Raw genomic sequence first — 12,116 nt, 5'->3', positions numbered from 1 at the left:
ACCTTCAAAATTAACAGATTTTCGACATCATCTTGACCCATTATTCAAACCGACAGCCAAAGAGTACAGTGTGATTACATGCAAAATCAATATGCCAGCATGCAAAATAACATAACTAAGTCATTATTTAGCATACTACCGTTTAAAATGTTTATCAGCGCCACTGTCTTAAAAACAAAAGCTTTTATTGGCGTCTATGGTTCCATGAAGAAGATTCTATATGCTCTTCTAATGCTCTTCACACTAAGAAAAATAATGGTTCTTTGTGGAACCAAAATAGTACTTCTATATCACTGAACCTTTATTTTAGTTTAAAAGTGTAATGCAGACTGTTGCCCATAGTATATACTACACAGTATGCATTGCATATGCAGGAAGTAGTACACCAGCTACAAAAGCTACAGTTCTCAGTTTGTTTTAAAGCGACACACACACTAATACAAACAGCCAAGTCAGCATTTTCTACACTCATTCTCTGCTAAACACACACACACACACACACACACACACACACACACACACACACACACACACACACACACGCAGATATCAGTAAATGTGTCTTTTCCACACAGTGCACACGTACCCACACACGCCGCTGTGTCTGATCGGCCGTCCCGCTCAGGTAGCTTTGTGTGTGTGCGCATGTGTGTGCGCAAGCAAAAAGACACTTTTAAAACAGAGTGGGGGGAGACACGCGCACAACGTCTTTGTTGGGGAATCGTGGCTCACGTGACTCAGCGCTGATTGGTCACAGAAGGGTTTACAAAAACCGGGAACAGAAGGGTGTCCGCCGCAAAAACCGAGACGCTGAATGAGAGAAGAGAGAAACAAGAGAGTGTGTGTTGGGGTTTAGATTAGTTAATGATTGATTTCTTCACCCGGGAAGGATTTGACTAGTCTCGGCTGTCAGTGTTAACTGAGAAAGACGGAAAAGTTCAATTAAGCTACGATTTATGACTCTCGGATGAATGAAGGAGAGGGAGAGAGAGAAGAGAGAAGAGAGGAGAGAGCTAAACACACACACACACACACACACACACACACACACACACACACACACACACACACACACACACAGAGGAAAGTCTTTAAGGAAATATAAAAGAAAACACTATTACAAATAATTAAGTTATTCTTTATAGTGTCTTCATAAACTAAACCGCTTCACACACCATGTGCAACTCTCTCAAACACACACACACACACACACACACACACACATGTTTGTAATCAGGTTGTCAAGAAGCGGCGTAGCAGAGCTGCGCCAGAGTTTGATGAGATCCAGAGTCTGCAATGGGCGGGATCTCTACGACCCAAGAGAAACAGTCCTCGCTGGGTGAGCCGAGGACACGGCAGCCCTTGAAAACCCCCCGGCCCCGGATAAACATGCGCTTTAATACTTCAACACAAAACCTCCATTCAGGCCACCTTTGTTATCTGTTATAGGGCTGTTTTGAGCATTAGAACTAATATTATCCATTATTAGGTCACAATATCATGTTAAAACAGAGCTCTTGAAAAACAAAGGCTCTTTAACTTTTAACATCCATGGAAAGTTTCCACTCTAAAGAAGATCTTTAGACAGGGTTCGTACAGATACTGTAAAATACACTTCAAGGACTTTCAAGGACTTTTCAAGCACCGCTTTTTTGATTTTCAAGGACTTCAATTCAGAGATCTCACTTATGGCTTGATGTAATTAAATGTGTTTAAGAAAAAATTTTTTTTTGAGAAACCGCTTCGAAGTCCTGATCTAAATCGAATGATTCAGTATTCATGCTCCTAGGTTCTGATCTAAGGCGAAAGATTTGCAAACTCGCTCTGAAGTTCTGATCTAAATGAAATCACTTGGATCCATGCTCCGAAGTCCCGATCTGAATAATGATTCGCGAACCATCATTTCAAATCAGGACTCAGGAGTGCGGAGTGTGAAAAATTACTATTTAACTATTTAAGAACCAGCTCTGATCTAAATCAATTGATTTGCAATACGCAAAGTTCGGATCTAAGTCAAATGATTTTGCGAACCCACTCTGAAGTCCTGATCTAAATCAAATGATTTGCGATACGTGAATTGAAGGCCTGATCTTAATCAAATAATTAGCGAAAAAATCGAGAGAAAAAAAAAAAAAAAAAAAGATTCGAGAAACCGCTTCGAAGTCCCGATCTGATCCCCAATTGATTTGTGATGCACAAAATTCAGATCGAAGTCAAATTATTTGTGAACCCACGATCTTAAATAAATCCCAAACTGACTAATAATTCACAAACCATGGCTCGCGAATCATTTATTTCCCGAAATAATAGTTTCCCGAAGGCCCGATCTGAATCAAATCATTCGCAATTCGTGCTTCTAGGTTCCGATCTAAAGCAAAAGATTCAGGAACCTGATCTGAAGTGCTGATCTTAATTAAATTAACATACATGATTTGAAGGCCGGATTTGAATCAAATGATTTAACATGCGCATGCACTCCTAGGTTCCTATCAAAAGCAAACGATTTGCAAACCCGCTCCAAAGTTCCCGATCTAAATGAAATCATCTGCGATCCACACTCCGAAGTCCCGATTTGAATAATGATTCACGAGCCATCATTTCAGATCAGTAGGGAGTGTGGATCGCGAATCATTCAATTTGCAGAATGAACTGAATTCGAGATATGCACTCCGAAGTCCCAATCTGAATCAAATGTTTCGCATTCGCAAAGTTCAGATCTAAAATCTATTGATTCACGATTTGCAAAATTAGGATCTAAGTCAAATGATCCGCAAACCCGCTCCAATGTCCTGATCTAAATCAAATGATTCACGATTCGTGCTTCTAGGTTCCGATCTAAAGCAAAAGATTTGCGAACCTGCTCCGAAGTCCCGATCTGAATCAAATGATTCACGATGTGCAAAGTTCTGATCTAAATCATTAGATTTGCGATATGCAAAGTTCAAACCTAAGTCAAATGATCTGCTACCCGCTCCGAAGTCCTGATCTAAATCAAATGATTCGCGATGCGTGATTTGAAGGCTTGATCTGAATCAAATGATTCACGATTCGTGCTTCTAGGTTCCAATCTAAAGCAAAACATTTGCAAACCTGCTCAGAAGTCCCGATCTGAATCAAATAATTTTAGATGCACAAAGTTCCGATCTAAATCAACTGATTTGCAATATGCAAATTTCGGATCTAAGTCAAATGATTCGCGAACCCACCCGAAATCCTGATCTAAATCAAATGATTTACGCAAAGTTCGGATCTAAATCTAATGATTCATGAACCCGCTTTACAGTCTAAATCAAATTATTGGTAATACGTGATTTGAAGGCCCGATTTGAATCAAAGGAGTCGTGATATGTGATCCGATTGGAGCGCATTGAAACAGTGAATCATGTTTTTTCATTTGATCTGGTTTTGCTAGTGAATCGCTTAAAATGGATGATTTGAATCAATCGGAGTGGTTCCAGCATAAATTCAGTTCATCTGTTCTTCTTTTTTGCGTCTTCAGCCATGTTTACAGTACATGACGCTGTCAGTTTTCCAGGCCTTAAATTTCAAAAACTCAAATTCAAGTACTTCAAGCACTTTAAGCACATTGTACGAACCCTGTTTAGAATTCTAAAATGTTCTTGATTCTTTTTTTAGAATTGTTCACTGCAAGTTTCTGAATGGTACCAAAAATGATTGTTTTATGACATCACTACGAACTTTGGAACTTTTATTTTCTAATTGGTAGCAGAAAGCATGACAAAATTGGCTGAGATATTTCATAAATTAACACACGAGGTGTTTATTTATGATTCAGCACAAATCTGCCCTGCAAAATCCACACAGGCTTGAACACAAGCAGAATTATTTTTTGCATAAATGGTTGTATTATACTATGAGATTTGTGTCAAGGACCACCCAGAGTCGGTTCAAGGGTCATTTAATGCATCCTGAAGAAAAACTGGCAAGCTCAAATCTGATTAGCTGGGCTTTTCATGCGCTTTCCAGGAGTGCTGGGTTCACCGCTTTTCATCAGTCTGACAGGAGACTGAAGTCATGTTTACCATTTTACGATACAGTAAAAACTTTTGAGGAAGAACTAGTTGCTGGATTTGGAGGAGTTTTTTTTAATTCTTTTTATTCTGAGGAACTTAGTAGCAAATAAACTAGAAATAGAATGGTACTAAGATTTTTTTTATTGTTTCTTAAAGTCTCTTATGCTCATTAAGGCTGCATTTATTTATCAAAACATACAGTAAAAACTGTAAAATTTGAAAATATTATTATAATTTAAATTAACTGTTTTCCTTGTGAATATATTGTAAAATTTTATTTATTCCTGTGATGCAAAGCTGAATTTTCAGCAATATTACTCTTCAGAAATCATTCTAATATGCTGATTTGCTGCTTCAGACACATTTTTAATATTGGTCCATTTTGAAAATATTGTTGCAAAAACTGCAATATATTTATTTTGATCAATTTAATGCATCTTGGCTGAATAAAAGTACTAATTTATTTAAAAAAAAATCTTACTGGCCCCAGACGTACCTGTCAAAAGTTTATGGACAGTAAGATTTTGTAATGTTTTTTTTTTTAAAGAAGTCTCTTTTGCTTACCAAGCCTGCATTTATTTAATCCCAAAGTACAACAAAAACAGTAAAATTCTGAATTTTTTTCCTATTTAAAATACTGTTTTCTATTTGAATATATTTTAAAATGTAATTTATTCCTGTGATTTCCAAACTGAATTTTTAGCATCATTACTCCAGTCACAAGATCCTTCAGAATCGTTCTAAAAACATTTCTTATTATTATTATTATGTCAAAAACAGCAGAGTATATTTTTTTCAGGTTGCTTTGATGATTATAAAGTTCAGAAGAACCGCGTTTATCTGAAATACAAACCTTTGTAACATTATAAATGTCTTTATCATCACTTTTGATCCATTTAAAGCATTCTTGCTAAATGAAACTATTGATTTCTATAATTTATGATGCTGACCTTCATTAAAGATCAGTGTAAAGTGTAATACTGCTTTAAATTGTTGTTTTTCCAAAACAATATTAAAATGTTTTCTGTTTAATTGAATTGCATTTTTGTTTTTGTTTTTCTGAGCAAAAAAAAAAAAAAAAAAAAATCATACATTTTTCCCTAATTTACATTTAGTGTAACAATCTTGCCAGGCATATTCACAACAAAAATAAAAAATGTATGACATATTAAATGATGAATTACTTTCACCCCAAATACTAATTAGTTTTAATTCTACATTTTTAAAATGTGCCAATATCCTGGGTTTTGCCCATTTGTCAGTAAGAATTTTGTACTCATTTAAAACACAAATATATATTTAATATATTTTAATATGTACAAGTCAGAATAAGAATGCTGCTTGAATTTTTACATAAATGTTGTGTTACACTGAATAACAATGCAACATTTTTATTCTCCAAAAACTTTGAAACCTTAAAAGTAGACACTTTACTTACATTTAATGTGCTTCCTATGGGCATAAAAAATCCCTTTTGTAAATTTCTTTTGACATGGACATCTTAGCGTCTTTGACCCATATTAAAATGATTTCTGAAGGATCATGTGACTGAAGTACTGATGCTGAAAATTCAGCTTTGATCACAAGAATAAATTACATTTAAAAATATATTCAAATAGAAAACAGTTATTTTAAATAGTAAAAATATTTCAAAATTATACCGTTTCCGCTGTACTTTGGATCAAATAAATGCAGGCTTGGCGAGCAGAAAACATCAAAAACATTTTGACTAGTAGTGTGTGTAGTGTCTGTGTAACGCAGACACTCTATAAAACTATTACTTACATATGTTTGAGACTTCTTTGAATAGGAAGTGAATGCTAAACAAAGTAAAACCATAACACAGAACTCAAATAACACATCAATAACACAGACACTTCAGCGCTTTGAGCGCACACTCGAACAGCACACACACACCTCTACAGGAAATAGGGCCTCACAGTGTGGCCAAGCACTCTACTACTACAAACACAGTCACACACACACACACACACACACACACACACACACACACACACACACACACACACACACACACACACACACACACACACACACACACACACACACACACACACACACACACACGTGGCTGTGAGGCAAGTTTTAGTGAACCCAAGCCAACTGACTTTCCACTGTTCACTTTCCACTCACTTCAATGGACAAAACACACACCAGCACAGTATGCATTTCAGAAACATACCACTCAACATTGCACTAAATTGTTTTCCATTTCTTATAAACACACTCATTTGTATCGCTCAGCAGCTCATTCTGAGGGACGTGAGTTTTCCATACGTCCTCAACTCAACTCGTATCGAGCTTCAGCAGCAGACGCTGAGCGCTTTCCCTCTGTCTCTAAAGGAATGTTCTGGATTCAACACAAGCGTTTGTGGCATAACGTCCATTACCAGAAAAAATAGTTATAGTAACACACTTACAGTGGAAGAACATACTGCAAAAAATACAGCTTTTCAAATCTATAAACTGAAAGAAAGTAACAAATGCAACAAATCTTTTCTTTGATATTCCATTGGCTCCTTCGCGGTCAAAAGTGACCGAAGCCTTAAAAAGTGTTTTTTTTTTCTTCAGGAAAAACAATGAAATACATTTTTGTTCAAGAATATTTTGTAATTATTATTTAGAATTTTGAGGAGTTTTTATGATACTATGCAATATTTATACAATTTTAAGGAACAATTTTCACCAGAATTAATTTTTTTTTGTATTTAATTAATCATTATTTTTCAATAAATGCAACATTTCACATTCAAATTAAGTGAGAATTGTGTCATCTTGTGGCATTAAAAAATAACTTTTTTGCACTCTTGATGTTTTGCACTCTTGATATTTTGGAGTGTCAAAATTGATTGCTGAACACTTTTTTTTTTTCAACACAGTGGCTGATTCGTAGCTTGTACCACCAAAAGATTCTCTGAATTATTGCATTTTTTTCTATTTCCCATTAATTTCCTATGTCAGTCATTTTTGACCACGAATCTCAGTCACATGATCGAATTCAATCACATGATCCTTCAGAAATCATTTTAATATGTGTCAAAGACGCTAAGATGTCCACGTCAAAAGAAATTTACAAAAGTGATTTTATGCCCATAGAAAGCACATTAAATGCAAGTAAGTATCAAATTTTAAGGTTTAAGGAGAATAAAAATGTTACATTGTCATTCAGTATTTCAAAAAAAAAAAAATCAAACAGCATGCTTATTCTGACTTGTACAGATTAAACTATATGAAATAATAATAAGGGAGCATATTACGTTTTATTGTGTTTTAAATGAGTACAAAATTCTTACTGACAAATGGGCAAAACCCAGGATAGTGGCACATTTTAAAAATGTAGAATTAAAACTAATTAGTTTTTGGGGTGAAAGTAATTCATCATTTAATATGTCATAAATAAATACATTTTGATTTTTGTTGTGAATATGCCTGACAAGACTGTTACACTGAATGTAAATTAGGGAAAAATGTATGACATTTATTTTTTGCTCAGAAAAACAAAAACAAAAATGCGATTAAATTAAACAGAAAACATTTTAATATTTTTTTTGGAAAAACAACAACAATTTAAACCAAGTGTGACTATTTTTTTTTGGCCCTTTAACATATCCAGACCATGTCAGTTTATTTTTTTTCACATAGCTAATGCAACAAAAGTCACCAAGTGTCATCTCATTCCGATGAAGCTACGATTTTTTAAATTTCAAAACATAACATTTTTTGGTCAAAAATGATCGAAGAGGCCAAGTGGGTTAAGTAAAACAGATTATCAAAAAAGAAAAAATGACGTTGATTAGATGGAAGCAGATCTGAATGTGCGCTTGCAGACGATTGTAATTAAATAATTGAAGAAGTGATAATATTAAAAGTTAAAAAGAATCGTTTACAGTGAGATCTGTAACATTCTTTTTTATAATAGAGTGATTTTCCATTTCATGCTGACTCTAGCGTTGCATTACTCATAAGGCTACCATGATAAAATCGCTTACTTAACTCTATTGTTTCGAGTTACCTCATAAATCGAACAAATCTGAAAACGTTTGCAGGAAACCTTGCTCAAATAATGCAATTTAAAGTCAGAAATCATACTAACACGTGACCCTGGACCACAAAACCAGACATAAAGGTCAATTATTTTTAAATTGACATTTATACATCTTCTGAAAGCTAAATAAATAGGCTTTCCAAAAAATCGAAATATTGAGAAAATCAACTTTAAAGATGTTCAAATGTTCAAAAGTTCTTAGCAAAGAATATTACTGATCAAAAATTAAGCTATATATTTACGGTAGAAAATTGACAAAATATCTTCATGTAACATGGATCTTTACTTAATATTAATTATTTAAATATTATTATTATTTGTCTATATTTTTTGAGTATTTTCTCTGAAGTTGTAAAACCATAAAAGGAATGTTGTTTATCAACACATTTTGTATAATGTACATTCTTTTCGGTGCTTCCCTCAATAAAGCCATTGAATAAATTAAAACTTTTGAAGTGCAAAGCTCATTTAATTTCATTTTGAATGCCATGATTATCTTTTTTATTAAATTAAGGTATGAATTAGTTATTTAGCTCTAATTGATTTTTACACAAATGCTGTTGATAAGCTGTAAATTTATATGTTTATTTGTTTATTTTTATTGCCATACCAGCATCTGTGGCTATTTTCATGGAAAGACCAATGTATTTTAAAAGAAATGTTTGGAAACACCCCTGGCAAAGTGTGGTTTTGGACGATATATCAGCATAAATCCTTATTAATGACCCTAAGCACACTTCCAAGCTGTGCAAATCCTATTTGGAGAGGAAACAGTTAGCTGGCATTATGTCTGTCATGGAATGGCCTCCCCAATCACCCGACCTCAAACCAATTGAGCTACTATGGGAGGAACTGGACCGCGATGTCCGTAAGAAGTGTCCAACCAGTGTGAATCATCTTTAGGCAATCCTTCAGGAGGCTTGGAGTAATATATCAAGTCAATCTTTGAATAAACTGACAGCTCGGATGCCCAGATTATGCAGAGCTGTAATAGCTGCTAATGGACTTTTTACAACATAGTTTTTTCTATGTAGAAATTGTTTATGTAATAAAATATGTTTTCATAATTTGTGTTGTCCTTTATCAGTGAATGAAAATAAACTGAGAACAACAATGATGCTATAAAGACTATCCACACTTCATCTGTTGGCCATATTAGAGTCTGTAGTGATAAACAGATTGTATTATCATAATAGGCCTAACAGTTGGCTTCACTAGTTATAATATGTTACAAAATGTTTACTGCAAACTGTTCAGATTTATATTTAATCTTAGAACAGATTACACTTGTAACAGTTGGGTTCACAAGTTATAAATAATTTGGCAGAGTAACCTGATTTTGTAAGGATTTTTTACTTGAGCTTGAAATTACTTCTGTTTATATAGCCTTTTGTTATCAGATACATTTATTAAAGGGATGGTTCGGAGTAGAATTGACTTCATTGCTATGCACTCCGAAGCCCATGTAAATACCCCATCCGAAGTTTTTTTTTACCTTAGTCGAACATTTATGGAGATATTAGAGTTTTTCGAATTGCTTGTTACAGGAGTGAATGGTACATGTGATGTATCTCGTAAATTGCACCACTAATCGTGCAAGTAATCTTACCAAACTTCTACAGTTGTGTAAATAGGTTATGTACTCACAAAACGCTGCATCAGAACATTTGTAAGTCCACCATGAGTGTTTTAAAAACACGTTTTACCCGAGAACTACTAGTCTCAGAAACTACAAGTCGACGTCACTTCCCTGGTTTGAAAAAAGCACGTAAAAGTCCTCCTACTACATCTGTGTGCATGTCAACTTGTAGGAGGACTTTTACGTGCTTTTTTCAAACCAGGGAAGTGACGTCGACGTGTCGCCATTTGTAGTTTTTGAGACTAGTAGGGATCGGCTAAAACGTGTTTTTAAAACACTCATGGTGGACTTACAAATGTTCTGATGCAGCGTTTTGTGAGTACATAACCTATTTACACTACTGTACAAGTTTGGTAAGATTACTTGCACGTTTAGTGGTGCAATTTACGAGATACATCACATGTACCATTCACTCCTGTAACAAGCAATTCGAAAAACTCTAATATCTCCATAAATGTTTGACTAAGGTAAAAAAAACTTCGGATGGGGTATTTACATGGGCTTCGGAGTGCATAGCAATGAAGTCAATTCTACTCCGAACCATCGCTTTAATATGAAATTTTGCAAATAAAAAAATCTGTAAATGTAAATTATTACATGAATCACACTTCATTCATTCATTCATGAACGTTTTTTTTTTGTGGGGCGGTGGGTGGCGGAGGGGCACCAAAGAGTGTTAATCTGCCACTGAGTCAGCGTGATCGTTTTGTTTACATTAGCATGGGTTTAACATCACATTTCATTGGTTCAGACTCATGCCATTGAGAATTTGCTATAAATATTCACACAAATTAATGAATATACCACAAAGCTGGAATGCTGCGCTTTACAACGATACCAAACTTGCACTGAGTACCAATCATCAAGAAGCAAACAGGGAAAAAGGTAGCTAGACCTCTCAGAAAACGTACGAATAAAGATAATTTTAGATGTTTAATTACTATCCGAAGCATTGCAGGGCTCGAAATTAACTTTTTTACTTGGTAGCACTTCAAAAAGTTAGGAGCACCAAAAAAAAATGTAGGAGCACCCAATGAATATTACGGAGTGCCACAACTGCCAATTGAGCAGAACAGCCAGCACTCGTCCCGGCATTTCTTTTTAGTAATGCACTGATCTTGATTCTTCATGGCCGATTCTGATTGCTGATGTGTTACAAGCAAATGGGCTGATTCTGAAAGCCTTTTTTTTTAGATTTATTTTACGCCTTAAGCAAGGGACAAGAATGAATGAAAATATGAGTACATGAACAAGATGTTTATTTTCTCTATTACAGGAGAGCCATTTAAATTATAATTATCATTTTTAAACAATCTACAGTATAAATAACAAAAAATACACAGTTCTTTCTTAGTTGTATTAAGTGCGAACAATAAATGCAGGCATAATCAAAGTAGGCTAGTCTCATTATTCAAAGTGCAACTAGAGAATGAATTTTTCAAGCATGATACAGAGCTATAGACAGTGTTGTTTTTGACAACCATCTTAGATTTAGTCTTAGTCTTAGTCTTTTGGACTAAAATGCTTCTTAGTTTTAGTCAAATTTTAGTCACTTCTATATGTGATAGTTTTAGTCCAATTTTAGTCGACGAAAAGTCAAAAAGGTTTTAGTCTAGTTTTAGTCGACGAAAAGTCGAAAAGGTTTTAGTCTAGTTTTAGTCGACGAAAAGTCGAAAAGGTTTTAGTCTAGTTTTAGTCAAAAAAAAAGGGAAAAAAGTAGTCTTTTAACAAATTAATGTAGGTCAGTAAATATTTTGCTGTTGGGTAGTGTCACTTATAAGTTGTGAAAATAGCAGATCTATAGTTCAACACAATGTGAGCTTCCGGATCGACTATTTTCACCAATAATTACAATAATGAAGGAATGTTTTAGAACATAAAAGACAAACAAGGATGGAATGCTAAAACGGCTTGCCATACTAGTATAGAAGAGTATTTAATGCTAAAACGGCTTGCCATAGCGTCAGATACTTTTTAAGTTTTAATTGGCATGCACAATAAGCGGAAATGTCATGCATTTTAAACGTCTGACGGACCACCCACTAACATTTTCGTCTATTCTCGTCTCGTCAACGAAAACTCACACACGTCTCGTCATGTTTTAGTCATCAACGAGCCATTTTTATCTCGTCATCGTCTCGTTATCATCATGAAAAAAAGTGGCGTCAACGAAATGATTTCGTCATCGTCATCGTTGACGAAAACAACACTGGCTATAGACAACTACACAACCTATTATAGCTTACAGCTTAGATATGTTATGTAGCCTAATTTGCGCACATTTAAACGTGGGGTATTAAAATTGCTTTCGAAATGCGCATGCGCATTTTACTTTTGGTTTCATTTTAACGATCGCTTGAAACTCTCGGCGGTGCTG

This window comes from Garra rufa, chromosome 13 (genome assembly GCF_049309525.1).
Source record: "Garra rufa chromosome 13, GarRuf1.0, whole genome shotgun sequence".
Taxonomy (NCBI): domain Eukaryota; kingdom Metazoa; phylum Chordata; class Actinopteri; order Cypriniformes; family Cyprinidae; genus Garra; species Garra rufa.
Note: the sequence above shows the minus strand (reverse complement) of the source record.